This window comes from Bison bison, unplaced genomic scaffold, assembly GCF_000754665.1.
Source record: "Bison bison bison isolate TAMUID 2011002044 unplaced genomic scaffold, Bison_UMD1.0 scf7180017864310, whole genome shotgun sequence".
NCBI lineage: Eukaryota > Metazoa > Chordata > Mammalia > Artiodactyla > Bovidae > Bison > Bison bison.
This window is the reverse complement of record NW_011494882.1, coordinates 2,847,146-2,861,359: the sequence shown is the minus strand read 5'-3', so window position 1 is coordinate 2,861,359 and position 14,214 is coordinate 2,847,146. Positions and strand designations below refer to the sequence as shown.

At 41.6% G+C, this 14,214-nt stretch overlaps 1 long non-coding RNA gene across 1 annotated transcript in view; it reads right to left on the bottom strand.

Annotated features, from left to right (window-relative positions):
* LOC104997578 overlaps nt 1-10,222 on the bottom strand; it is a 35,399-nt gene extending 25,177 nt beyond the window's left edge. The window contains exon 1 of the long non-coding RNA XR_826339.1: nt 10,049-10,222. This is a non-coding gene — a long non-coding RNA (uncharacterized LOC104997578). The remainder of the gene's footprint in view (nt 1-10,048) is intronic.
* Nucleotides 10,223-14,214: the final 3,992 nt, after the last annotated feature.

The window sequence follows — 14,214 nt, the reverse complement described above, 5'->3', positions numbered from 1 at the left end:
TTTCTCTCACAGAGAAAGCCCTAAGATATTTGCCAAGGGCGATGTAATGCAACGGTCTATGAAAACCCAGCTCCTCTTGAGGGTTTCTGCACATTGTGGTTTTCCAGACACGAGTCAGAAGCATAGAGAGGTAGATGAGCAAACCCGGTAGACAAAAATCACCGAAAGATATATAAATAGCAGCCTGTGGTTCAGGGGATTATCAAACCCACACACTTTAAACCACTCTTCAAAGGTGAGGTGGGCACACACTTTTCCTCTTGTGCTTCAAAACTTAAAGGGGGGATTGCTCTGTGGAAATAAGTGAATATAAATAAGCTCATTATTACTTGGTTTTAAAGGGTATATTTCAACACTTTTCAATGCAAAAAATTGACTATGGAAGTTGAAACCTCGGTCAGTGTAGCCCATTTCCCAGGGTAAGGGTGTGTTTGGACAGGTATCTTATTTCATGGATCAAAAAAGGCCAGAGCCACTTCACAAGTGTTTCATGACTTGCAAGAATTTGAGGTCTTAAGCTGACCACCGTTTTACATAGTGTTTCATAGGAGTTAAGGGCCAATTAAAAAAAAAAAAAAAAACTATGAAAAGTATAATGTTTTGAACAAAAATACTTAAAATCAGTAATGAACTGGCTGAGAGAAAAATCAAAATGAAAAAATCCCTTATCCTTATGATATCATTTAAGAAGGAAAAAATTGAGGTCAAACATTAACTTTCATAGTACTCATGTTTCAGGAATCTCAGTATCCCTCTCTCTCTCTACCTTTGTCCTTTCTCTCAAACTTGGAATTGGCAAAAATAAAAAATAAGGGTAGGGCTTTGATAGGAAAATAACTTCCACATTCTCTTTCCTCTCCTCATGTGTAAACAGGAACAACCTCAGGACCCCTGAACAAAGAAATAAAGACAGCGATGCGCAAGGCAGCAAGCGGTACTGTGAGCGCTGAGACTTTGAACAAACATCTACATTTACTGGGCTGTACTCTGTCTTGATACCTAGAAATGACAAGTGGAGGACAGAGGAAGGGAAAGAGCAGTGACACCCAGTATGTTCTCCAGACCAATGAACTGTAGCACAGTTGGCTCCCCGTTTCTCTAGGACACTTTCCGAGTCTTAGAAAATGATTCAATACATGACAATTCACATTTCGTTCTGAATGTCTGGAACAAAGAAACCTATGGACAGGACATGAGCCAAAGAAATGGGTGTGGGCAGGCATTCAGGGCTTTACAATGACTCCTCATTATGGACCTTTTAATGACAGGACTCTTAAGCACTTTTGTAGAAGGATGAAGGCATAGGTGGGGCTAATAGTAAAAATCCTGCCTGTTGATGCAGGAGATGTAAGAGATGCAGGTTGTATCCCCAGGTCAGGAAGATCCCCTGGAGGAGGGAATGGCAACCCATTCCAGTATTCTTGCCTAGAGAATCCCCATGGACAGAGGAGCCTGGTGGGCTATAGTCCACAGAGTCACACAGAATCAGACACAACTAAAGTGACTTAGCGTGCACAGATGAAGGCATAGACCAGGCCTTCCTTGGGACTCTGTTGTCCCCACAGCTGCCATTTGGCACTTGGCATTTACTGCCTTGAGTTATGGGTAACTGTCCTCATGGACATGACTTTTCTACTCTGGCTAAATCTTAAGTTCCCCAGGGGCAAGAATACCCACAGTGAAAGTGAAAGTCGCTCAGTCATGTCCGACTCTTTGCGACCCCATGGACTATACAGTCCATGGGATTCTCCAGTCCAGAATACTGGAATGGGTAGCCTTTCCCTTCTCCAGGAGATCTTACCCACCCAGGGATTGAACCCAGGTCTCCCTCATTGCAGGCAGATTCTTTACCAGCTGAGCCACAGGGGAAGCCCATCCCCCAGCACAGCACAGTAAATAAATATTTACTGACTAACATTTATTGATATAAATAGAAGGGTATATACAGTTTCTGGAATTCCCAGGTGGTACTAGTGGTAAAGAGTCTGCCCGCCAGTGCAGGAGACACAAGAGACATGGGTTTGATCCCCGGATTGAGAAGACTCCCCTGGAGGAGGGCATGGCAACCCACTCTGGTAATCTTTCCTGGAGAATCCCATGGACAGAAGAGCCTGGTGGGCTATAGTCCATAGGATCACAAAGAGTTGGACACGACTGAAGTGATTTAGCATGCATACAGTTTCTAAAAGATTTTAAAACAATATTCTCAGAAAACTCCTAGAATAAAAATACAAAATATTTGGACTCCTTCCATGATAGATAGTTTTTTTTTTTTTTCTTTTTTGTGTACATGCCCATCCCAAACTCCCTAACTATCCCTTCCCCCATCCCTGCCCCCGGCAACCCTAAGCTCATTCTCAAAGTCTGAGTCTGTTTCTGTTTTGTAAATAAGTTCATTTATATCATTTCTTTTTAGATTCCATATATAATGGGAGTCATATATTTCCCTTCTCTGTCTGACTTCACTTAGTATGACACGTTCTAGGTCCTCCGTGTTGCAGCTTTTTACATAGAATTTTAAAATTTTAGTGCCTGAGGCAACATTATCACAAGCATAACTTGTTTCCTTTACAACCCTATGCATAATGCATACATGCTCAGTCATGGCCGACTCTTTGTGACCCTGTGTAGCCTTCCAGGCTCCTATGTCCATGGAATTTTCCAGGCAAGAATACTGGAGTGGGTTGCCATTTCCTACTCCATGAGATCTTCCCACCCCAGGGATTGAACTTGCTGCGTCTCTTGCATCTCCTGCACTGACAAGAGGATTCTTTACCACTCCACCAACTGGGAAGCCCTGTAAGTCTAAGCAAAAACCAATTTAAATTTTTGCATTTATATCCATCCTTAAAGCCATCAGATAAAAGGCACTGTTAACCAGATCTGTCCACATACGTAGAACGATTAAAACAGTGGCTGGCATACATGTGTGTGTTAGCAGTTATCACTGAAGATGTGGAAGATTGGATTATTGTTTACAAGTCTTTACTCTCTCCTTTAATGAAATTATATGTCCACATTCTTCCATGTGGCTTTGCTGTGCCTTCCAGAGTAGCTGTGAGGACAACATGAAAGTGTGTGTGAGTGTGTGTGTGTGTGTGTGTGTCCATATCTGAAACATAATATGTGCTTATTAAGAATTTGTTGGATGAATAAATGCTTAAACCTAAGGGGAAAAGAAACTTCCCTCTATGTCTTATAAATATCAGTACTGTAACCACCTCCTTTTCTTTGAAGGACATGTATTAGTGAGATATTGCTATGTTAATAGTGGATAACAAATACTTTACATAGCAATATATATATCTTCCTATCTAACTTTGAGCTTTATGATTTGCTTTAGCCAATGAAATATTAGCTGATATGATGCAATCAGAGGTTTTAAATGTACTTTTATAGCTTGGCTTGGCCTCTTAATTTTCTGAATCCATCATGACCAGTTTATGCCTCTGGTAGCTGTTGATCTCACAAGAGACTCGGGGAGCAAACTTAAACCCAAACTAAAATACAGCCATACAGTCAGCTCACAGACCCATGACTCAAAGATCTTGATGTTGTAAACCATTAAGGTTTTTAGAGTTATTTGTTATAACAACAATAGCTGGCTAATATATAACCATCAAAGAAAAGGACATGGTCACAGTATTGAGATTCAGTGTGTATATATATATATCAATATCAATACTAGGAAATGTCAACCCACTCCAGGATTCTTGCCTGGGAAATCCCATGGACAGAGGAGCCTGACAAGCTACAGTCCATAGGGTCACATAGACTTGGACACAACTGAAGTGACTGAGTATGAATGTACACACACACACACATATATATATGTAAATATATTATAAAACATGTATAAAGATATAGATGATATCCTTTTATTCTCAAATTTAGAGATACAGATGATATCCTTTTATTCTTAAGTTTAAGTATTTATTCACTCAACAAATTCTTAATGAGCTCTTTTTATGTTCCAGACATGGTGATAGAGATTTTAAATTAACAATATTAAGACAAAACGGGCCCGAACAATGCAGAAGATTGTTTTAGCTTATTCTTCCACCCCATAGTGACTGGTGTTCAAATCCTTCTCCCCCATTTCACTCTTCAAATATTTAAACCCTCATACGAGGAAAGTTATGACCAACCTAGATAGCATATTCAAAAGCAGAGACATTACTTTGCCAACAAAGGTCCGTCTAGTCAAGGCTATGGTTTTTCCTGTGGTCATGTATGGATGTGAATGTTGGACTGTGAAGAAAGCTGAGCGCTGAAGAATTGATGCTTTTGAACTGTGGTGTTGGAGAAGACTCTTGAGAGTCCCTTGGACTGCAAGGAGATCCAACCAGTCCATTCTGAAGGAGATTAGCCCTGGGATTTCTTTGGAAGGAATGATGCTGAAGCTGAAACTCTAGTACTTTGGCCACCTCATGCGAAGAGTTGACTCATTGGAAAAGACTCTGATGCTGGGAGGGATTGGGGGCAGGAGAAGAAAGGGACGACAGAGGATGAGATGGCTGGATGGCACCACTGACTCGATGGACATGAGTCTGAGTGAACTCTGGGAGTTGGTGATGGACAGGGAGGCCTGGCGTGCTGCGATTCATGGGGTCGCAAAGAGTCGGACACGACTGAGCGACTGAACTGAACTGAACTGAACCCATCATATACACAGCCCTCTGAAATCCCTAAGGGCCACCTGCCACTTTCCCTAGACTGGGGGATTTCCAGCTGAGAATGGAAACTCCGTAGTCTCCTGCATCTTCTCAAGTGTCTGCGGCTGACTGTGATATGAACCTAGTTTGGGGAACTGCAGGACACTTGGCTGCTGCATGCCCACATGCTGCTTACTGTCCTGCCTGCCTGGCAGCACTCAGCATCCACGTTGCCATCTCTGACTCCAAGTATCCCAGAGCTGGAGCCAGATAGTTACTGAAATATCTCAACATTTAGCTCTTAACAGCCAAAGAATCAATATTTAACTTTTTTTTTTTTTTAGCTCATCTTCCTCATGGGGCTTGGGTGCCAAGCAATGCTTGGGAAGGCCTCATCATGGAAACAGGAACAGAGAGAAAGATTTTGAAGGGTTGCTGTTGGTAACCCCTACACCTGGGTCTTGATGCCTTCTGGTTGCAAAAAAAAAGAGAAAAACTGTGAAACACAGACTTCAGAGCAAGGAATTTTATTAGGAGTAAAGAGAAGCACTACAGAATCATAAAGACTATCAATTTACCAGGAAGACATAACAATCCTAAATGTATGTGCATTTAAAAACAGAGCTTCAAAATACATGGAACAAACATTAATAGAACAGAAAGGAGAAATAGATCTTCAATTGCAGCTGAAGTTTCCAACACTCTTCTCTCAGTAATCAATAGAATAAGCAGACAGAAAGTCACTAAAGCTAGAGAAGACCTGAATAACACTATCAATCAAGTTGACCTAACTGACATTTGTAAAAGACTCCAAAATGTCAGAATATATATTCTTTTCAAATACACATGAAGCATTCACTAAGGTAAACAGTGTACTCAGCCATAAAATACATTTCAACGAAATTTTCTAATTGAAATCATGCAAAGGATTCCTAAGACCTCACTGGGATTAAATCAGAAATCAATATCAGAAATACAGGTGAAAACTTCCCAAATATTTGGAAATTAAACAACATGCTTCTAAATAGAAATAGATCAGAGAGGATTTCAGAAGAGGCATTAGAAAATATTTTGAGTTAAATGAAAACAAAAATAAAGCTTGAAAAAATTTGTAGGATGCAACCAAAGCAGAGATTAGAGGGAAATGTACAAAATTAAATGATTATATTAGGAATGAAAGGATGGAAATCAATTATCTAAGTGTTCCTCTTAAGAAGTTATAAAAAGAAGAAAACAATAAACCCAAAGCAAGAAGAAAGGAAATGATAAAGATAAGATCAGAAATTAATGAAACTAAAAGCTGATTCTTCATAAAGATCAATGCAATTTATAAGCATCTAGCTGCACTAATCAAGAGAAAAAGAAATGAGATGCAAATTACCAATATCAGAAATGAGAAAAGTTTTATCACTTCTCTTATAGATCTTTCTGTAGGCAGACATTAAAAGGAAAATAAGAGAATATTATGAAATATTTATGTTAATAAATTCGATAATTTGAATAAAACAGACCAGTTCCTTTAAAAGCACAAATTACCAATACTCATCAAATATAACCTCAGTAGCCCTATCCTTTGGAGAAGGCAATGGCACCCCACTCCAGTACTCTTGCCTGGAAAATCCCATGGGCTGAGGAGCCTGGTGGGCTGTAGTCCATGGGGTCGCTAAGAGTCAGACACGACTGAGCGACTTCCTTTTACTTTTCACTTTCATGCATTGGAGAAGGAAATGGCAACCCACTCCAGTGTTCTTGCCTGGAGAGTCCCAGGGACGGGGGAGGCCTGGTGGGCTGCCGTCTATGGGGTTGCACAGAGTCGGACACGACTGACGCGACTTAGCAGCAGCAGCAGCAGCCCTATCCTTATTAATGAAACTGAATTTTTAGTTTAAGAACCTTCCCACAAAGGAAACTCCAAGTCCATATGGCTCCACTGGAATTCTACCAAACATTTAAGGAAGAAAAATACCAATTCTACACAGACTTGCAGAAAATTGAAGAGGAAGTATTTCCAACTTACCCTATAAAGCTAGCTTTATTCTAATACAAAAACCAGACAAAGATATTTTAAGAAAAGAAAACTGCAGACAAAGATACAAAAATTCTAGACAAACTTTTAGCAAATCAATTCCATATAATATAAAAACAACATAATTTAGCAGAGTTTAGCCCAGGAAGGCAAGATTGGCCTAAAATTTGAAATTCACCACATTAACAAAAGGAAAACCATATGAGCATCTCAAAAGACTCAGAAAAAGCATTTTAACTCCAACATGCATTCCTGACAGAAATTCTCAGAAACTAGAAACCTAAATTTGATAAAGAGCAGCTATGAAAAATCTATGGCTAACATCTCACATAATAATGAGATAGTGAATGTTTTCTCCCTAAGATTAGGAAAAAGACAAGGGTGTCCAATCTCACTACTTCTATTCAATATTCTCTTGAAAGTACTAGCCAGTAAAATTAGACAAGAAAAAGAAATTATAGTTTTATACCCAGAATATAGGTATATTTCTCAAAAATCCATAATAAGAAAACAAAAGCCCAATTTTAAAAAGTGGACAGATGATTTGAACCAACACTGCTAAAAGGACATACAAATGGCAAATAAGCATATTGAACATCTTTTATGTTCAATATCACTAGCAGTAAAGGAAATAAATTAAAACTATAATGAGATACCATGTCACACATCTTAGAATGGAAGATGTAACCACCGATATCAAGTGCTAGGGCTTCCCTGGTGGCTCAGACGGTAAAGAATCTATCTGCAATGCAAGAAACCCGGGTTCAGTCCCTGGGTTGGGAAGATCCCCTGGAGAAGGGAATGGCAACCCACTCCAGTATTCTTGCCTGGAGAATCCCCATGGACAGAGAGCCTGGTGGGCTACAGTCCATGGGGTTGCAAAGAGCTGGACATGACTGACTAATACTTTCACTTTCAGTGAGGAGTCAGAGCAAGTTTAACTCTCCTGTGTTGCTAGCAGGAGTGCAAAAATACAGCACTTTAAAGGAGTTTTGCAGTTCCTAATAAATTTACTTACCATATATTTGCCATATGACCCAGGAATTTCACCCTTAGGTATTTATCCCAGAGAAAAGAAAGCATAAGTATGTGAATACTTACAGTGGCTTGATTTTTAACAGTGAAAAACGTATTACAGCTCAAACACCATTACCTAGTGTATGGTTAAACAAACTGCAGTACACCCATGGAATGGAGAACTGTTCACCAATAAAAAAGAGACCAACTCCTGATACATGAAACAACATGGATAAATGTCACACCCATTATGCGAAATGACTAAAGTCAGATTTAAAAGACCACAAATGTATCTTCCATTTATGTGCTATGCTTAGTCACTCAGTCGTGTCTAACTCTTTGTGACCCCATGGACTATAGCTCGCCAGGCTCCTCTGTGCATGGGATTCTCCAGGCAAAAATACTGAAATGGGTTGCCATGCCCTCCTCCAGGGGATCTTCCCAACCCAGGAATCAAACCCAGGTCTCCTGCATTGCAGGCAAATTCTTGATGCTGTAAACTGAATGCTGTGTCCCCAAAATTCATATTAAATCTGAACCCCTGTGTGATGGTATTTGAAAGTGGGGCCTTGGGGAGATGATTAGGTCATGAGGGTGGAGCCCTCATGAATGAGATTAGTGCCCTTAAAAAAGGGACCTCAGAGAGCTCCCTTGCCTCTTCTGCCAGATGAAGACACAGCAAAATGCTGGCCATCTATGAACCTGAAAGTGGACTCTCACCAGATGCCGAATCTATTGGTGCCTTGATCTTGGGCTTCTCGGTCTCTTGAATTCTGAGAAACAATTTTCTGCTCTTTTTAAGCTACCTGGTTTACTTATTTGTTATAACAGTCCTGAATGAACTAGGATGGTGACCTCCGAAAAAGGCAAAATGTTATAGAGACAAAAAAACAGACCACTGGTTGCCTGGGTTGGGTGAGGAGAGGGCTTGATTACAAAGGCACATGAAGGAATTTTTGTGGAGGGATGGAAATGTTCTTTCTCATTTATGGTGGCTACTTGGTCACGGTCAAGTTTAAAAACAAACAAACAAACAGCTGGGCAGGGCTAGAGTTCAAACCTGCCTTCCCGTACCCAAAGAATCTGAGTGGGTTCCCTGTGAGCTGCCCGTGGGAAATCCATCAGGGCCTGTACTGGATCTCACCCGCTTCGTGTCCTTCAGTGTGGCCTAGTGAAGGAACACAGCTCACAGCCCCACTGTCAGCTCTGTCACTAAACAGCTGTGTAGCTGTGGGCAAGTCACTTTCTTTTTCAGTCCTGTTTCCTCAGCTGTGACTTGCCCCGTGAGAACTATACACATCAAGCTTAGTCCGGCTCTCAGTTTCTCTGACATTCCCCAAGGTTCTTTCCTTGTGCTGGAGAGGATGGATGCACGGCCTCAGCAATTTAATCTGTCTAGCTTTGGAGTTTTAAGTGCTTTTTTCAGACTTCAGTTCATTGGCCCTCACAAAATCCTGTGAGGAAGCTAATTATCCCCATTTCATTGTTTAAGAAATGGCAACCCAGGAAGATTCATCAATGTGCCCCATCACAAAGTTGTCCCAAAAGGCAGAACCAGTGCTCCCATCTTTCCAGAGGCCCTGTCCCAACTCTGGGTAACATCAGCCACTGGGCTCCAGATCTGTCAACATGTCTCTCTGTCCTCCATTAGGTTTAGGGGTTTTATGAAAATGTTTTAAGTAGTCCAGCAGTTTTCTAGTTGGATAAGCAAACAATGGGCCAAACAGAATATGGGATTTATAGGCTGTCATCAAGTCTGGTCTTCAGAGGTCAATGTCGACCTGGAATTCAAAGAGAACACACTGCTGCTGGCCCCAGTGCCTCACTAACAGGAAATCCGTTTACAATATCGCATCCTTATTGCGTGCCAGGCACTGTTCTAAATGTTCCGTGTGTTCTCCTGCTTAGTCTTCCCAACCACCAGTGGGGTTACCATATGTAACCCCAAACTATACATGGGAACAGAGCTCTGAGAGATTTAAAGCTATGTTCCATGGCTTATGCTTCTCCTCCTACCCATCAACCAATGTGCATCTTTCAAGATCACAGAAAGATCTACTCCACTGAAGAAAGGAAACAAAGGAAGGGAACGAGTGGGAATAAGGGAGGAAGAGAACAGAAAGGCCCGCAGGCAGGTACAGATGAAAACAAAGCAAGATAAAAGTGAGCATCAGCTTCTCTATCAAGGCAGATGGTGGTTGCTTAAAAGACTTATGAAAGAGGCCCAGGAAATAGACCAAAGGAGAGAGGCTAAGTACTGTGTGGGAACCATCACTCCATCCCATGTCAGTGCGCACACACACACACACACACACACACTGTCCAAGACCACTGATCATCCCAACATTACCTGCTTCATTCTTCACATCTGACAGCCCTGGCTTGTTTCACTTGCGTGTTTATTTTGTTTAAGTTCTGCTTGAAAGGGCTCTCCAAGAGAGGCGGAAGGGGAGGAGGAGCAGGGGAAACAACTCTTTAAAAGAGAGTTTAGTGATTAAAAAGGAGCCAAGATCAACAGCTCTGAGGGCTCCAGCAGCCCAGGAAGCCAGCGAAGCCCTGGAGTGGGCCTCCCTTTAAAATGCCACCACCACTGCCGTCCAGCCCTCCTCGCCCTCCTTCCTGTCCTCTCTCTGTGGCAGGTGGTGGTCACCCTTCACACCACAGGCTTTTCCTGTCACAGCTGACTTTGCTCTGGGTGAGAAAGTCTTTTTGAGATAGCATCTGCAGCGACCTCAAAACACAAGTCATCTTGTTGACCTCAAAGACAACAAAGCATCTGCTGGCCGAGCGCGTGGCATCTGTACTTCCCCTCCATCTCCCAGAGCTTAGTCAGCGTCAGGCACCTAGAGAGGCAATGCGGGTGTAGAAAAAAAGACTGGATGATGATCAGGAAGCCCAGGTTCCAGCTCCAGCTCCATCACTCACTAACCATGCGATCTCACGCCACCCAGTCTTGGGGACTCAGATTATTTATCATGGGAGAGTGACATCTGTCCTGCCCACCTCACAGGGGTGCTGAGAGGGAGAAATGAGACAGGGCGTCTGAAAGTGCTTTCCACAAACATGAGGGAATGACAGGTACTCAAGGAAGGTTTGCTGCTTAACTGATGGCCTGAGTGACAGATGATGCTTCAGGCGACAAGGCTTCCCTGCCTTTTTGGAAACACTTTTCACCAGAAGCTACAGGATGATGGATGCAGTCTTCAGGGGCAAAGACATGATTACAAATGTCAAACTGGTTGAACACTGTGTTCTGGCCAAGGAGTTTCCCACTTGCTCCCTCCTCTAATGGAATTCCTGTCCCATTTAACACAGTGTGTCTGTGATGGAGTCTCTAATTAAAGACTTGCAAGAAAGATAAAAAGTCATTATGTCTCACTTTAGGAAGCACTCCTATTACTTAGGGCTTCCTGTGAGAGGCCCCCGAGGAATGTCTGTCTTCTGAGACTTGGCAAATCCACCAGCTTTTCTGGGCTTTTCTACACTTGGTCACCAACACACAGATGTTCTAAAGCTCTAAGTGCCCCTTTCAGCAACTACTGAGCCTGGTAAGCTTAATCCCAGGCTTCAGAAGAAGTTAAGAGAAAAGAATCAAGACCCATCCATCTTCTAGTACTTATAGAAAGAGCAAGCAAGTCACTCTTGGAGAAGGAGAATCAAGACATTGCATTAGGACTTCAGTGGATAAGAAATCCACCTGCCAATGCAGGGGACATGGATTCGATCCCTGATCTTCCAGGGAAGATCCCACATGCCTTGGGGCACCTAAGCCCATGTGCCACAACTACTGAGCCCATGCACCTAGAGCCTGTGCTCTGTAATGAGAGAAGCCACCACAATAAGAAGCCTGTGCACTGCAAGGAAGAGTAACTCTTGATTGCTGCAACTAGAGAAAGCCCACGTGTAGCAACAAAGACCCAGCCTAATCAAAAATTAATTAAATTTAAATATATATATTTTTAAAAGACTACATTAAGTAGGGGTGTGGGGAAAAGAGAAGTGAGTGGGGGAAAGAGAAGGGGCCCTCATTGCTGTGTTGACTTGTGTCTTAAAAGGTGAATGTGACTTCTGTATGGAGAATAAAGTGGGAGTGGAGCTGGGGCAGGGAGGTGGACTGGGAGTAGGGAGACGGTAAGGAAGCTATTGGGAGAGTTCAGTGGAGATATGATAAAGGGGAGGGCCAAAGTCAGCAGGTAAGCAATGAGAAGTTGTTGGGTTTGATGTACAGCTCAGAGATCTCTTGGAGGCTTGGAGCATCCTCTACCAGTCTCCATGTGTCAGGCCATTTGCTAAAGGTTTTCCCCTTAAGATCAAGAGTAAAGCAGGTGTAACCACTTTACCACTTATTTAACACTGTGTTGGAGATCTTAGCCAGTGTAATCAGGCAAAGAGAAAGAGGGGAATGAAGGAAGGAGGGAAAGAAGAAAGAAAAGGCATTAAGAATGGAAAGGAAGAAGTAAAATTGTCTCTTTTGAGTGGACACCAAGACCCTGTATGGAAAACATCCTAAGGCATCTATTTTTTAATTACTAAAATGGATAACTGAGTTTTATAAGGTTACAGGATAGAAGGGCAATATAAAAATTATATTTCTACATACTAGCAAAAAATGGCAATGGATGTAAAACAACCAAATTAGAATAGCATCAAAATAAAATATAGAGAGATCATTTTAACAAATTATGTGCAAGACTGGTATTAATACAATGAGATTTACAAATGTTCACTGAGAAAAAGCAAAGAGAAATGAAACAAATGTATTCATATACCACATTCTGGGGCTTCCCAGGTGGCGCTAGTGGTAAAGAACTCTCCTGTCAATGCAGGAGACTCAGGAGATGCAGGTTCGATCCCTTGGTTAGGAAGATCCCCTGGAGGAGGGCCTGGCAACCCACACCAGTATTCTTGCCTGGAGAATCCCATGGACAGAGGAGCCTGGGGGGCTACAGTCCATAGGGTCAGAAAGAGTTGGACACGACTGAAGCGACTTAGCATACACGTACCACATTCATGAATTGAAGGATTCAAAAGTGTTGTCAGTTTTCTCCAAATTGGTCTCCAAGTGGATTCAACAGAGGCCAATCTGTATTTCAGCTGCCACTTTTGGTAGGAGATTACAAGCTAATGAAATTAAAAGACGCTAATCCCTTGGAAGAAAAGTATGACCAACCTAGACAGCATATTAAAAAGCAGAGACATTACTTTGCAACAAAGGTCTGTCCAGTCAAAGCTATGGTTTTTCCAGTAGTCATGTATGGATGTCAGAGTTGGACTCTAAAGAAAGCTGAGCGCCAAAGAATTGATGCTTTTGAACTGTGGTGTTGCAAAAGACTCTTGAGAGACCCTTGGACAGCAAGGAGATCCAACCAGTCCATCCTAAAGGAAATCAGTCCTGAATATTCATTGGAAGGACTGATGCTGAAGCTAAAAGTCCGATACTTTGGCCACCTGCTGGGAAAGATTGAAGGCAAGAGGAGAAGGGGATGACAGAGGATGAGATGGTTGGATGGCATCACCAACTCAATGAGTTTGAGTAAACTCCGGGAGTTGGCGATGGACAGGGAGACCTGGCATGCTGCAGTCCATGGGATGGCAAAGAGTTGGACACAACCGAGTGACTGAACTGAACTGAACAAGCTAATTCTAAAATGTAAGGAAATACAATATATCTAGAATATCCAAAGCAATTATTTAAAATAAGAACAAAGTTGGAGGCTTGCAGTATGAGATTTTAAGACTTACTGAAAAGCTACAGCAATTAAGAGAGCCTGGTATTGGCATAAGAATAGGCATGTAGATCAGTGCAACAAAACAGGGGGTACAGAAATCAGCCTACACAGATACGATTGATTGATTTTCAACAATTGATTTCCTATGGTGGAAAAAATGGATTTTTTAACACATAATGCTGAACAGCTGAATCATCACATGAAAAAAAAAATGAACATTGACCCATAATTACACCATATCCCCAAATTAACTAGACAAATTATTAGACGCTAAAAGTATAAAACTTCTAGAAGAAAACCTGGGAATCCCAATGTAGGCAAAGATTTAGCAGGAGTCAGAAGAAAAAACTGAACTTCATCACAATTGAAAACTTTTGCTCCTCAAAATATGCCATTAATTAAAAGGCAATCCAGAGACAGGGAAAAAAGATTTGTAATATGTATTACTGACAAAGGACTCCAAGGTATATACAGAATTCTCAAACTCAGTAGAGTATTAACAAAATAACCCAATAAAAAGTAGTTAAAAGATCTGACTATTTACCAAAGAAAATATTTTAAAAAATACCATGGCTTTTTCAATTCTGCCATTGTCCTCCTGGACTACACATGTACACACACACACACACACACACTTTTTTTTACTGCTAAATTTTCACTTGTCTTTCCTAAGTCATACTCAAGGTACTTATCTTCCTTGGTAAATATGTAAATACTGCTGTCTATGAGCTTTTATCATTAGATGAAGAACTTGCCTCACATTATTATCATTGTCCATTTCAGGATC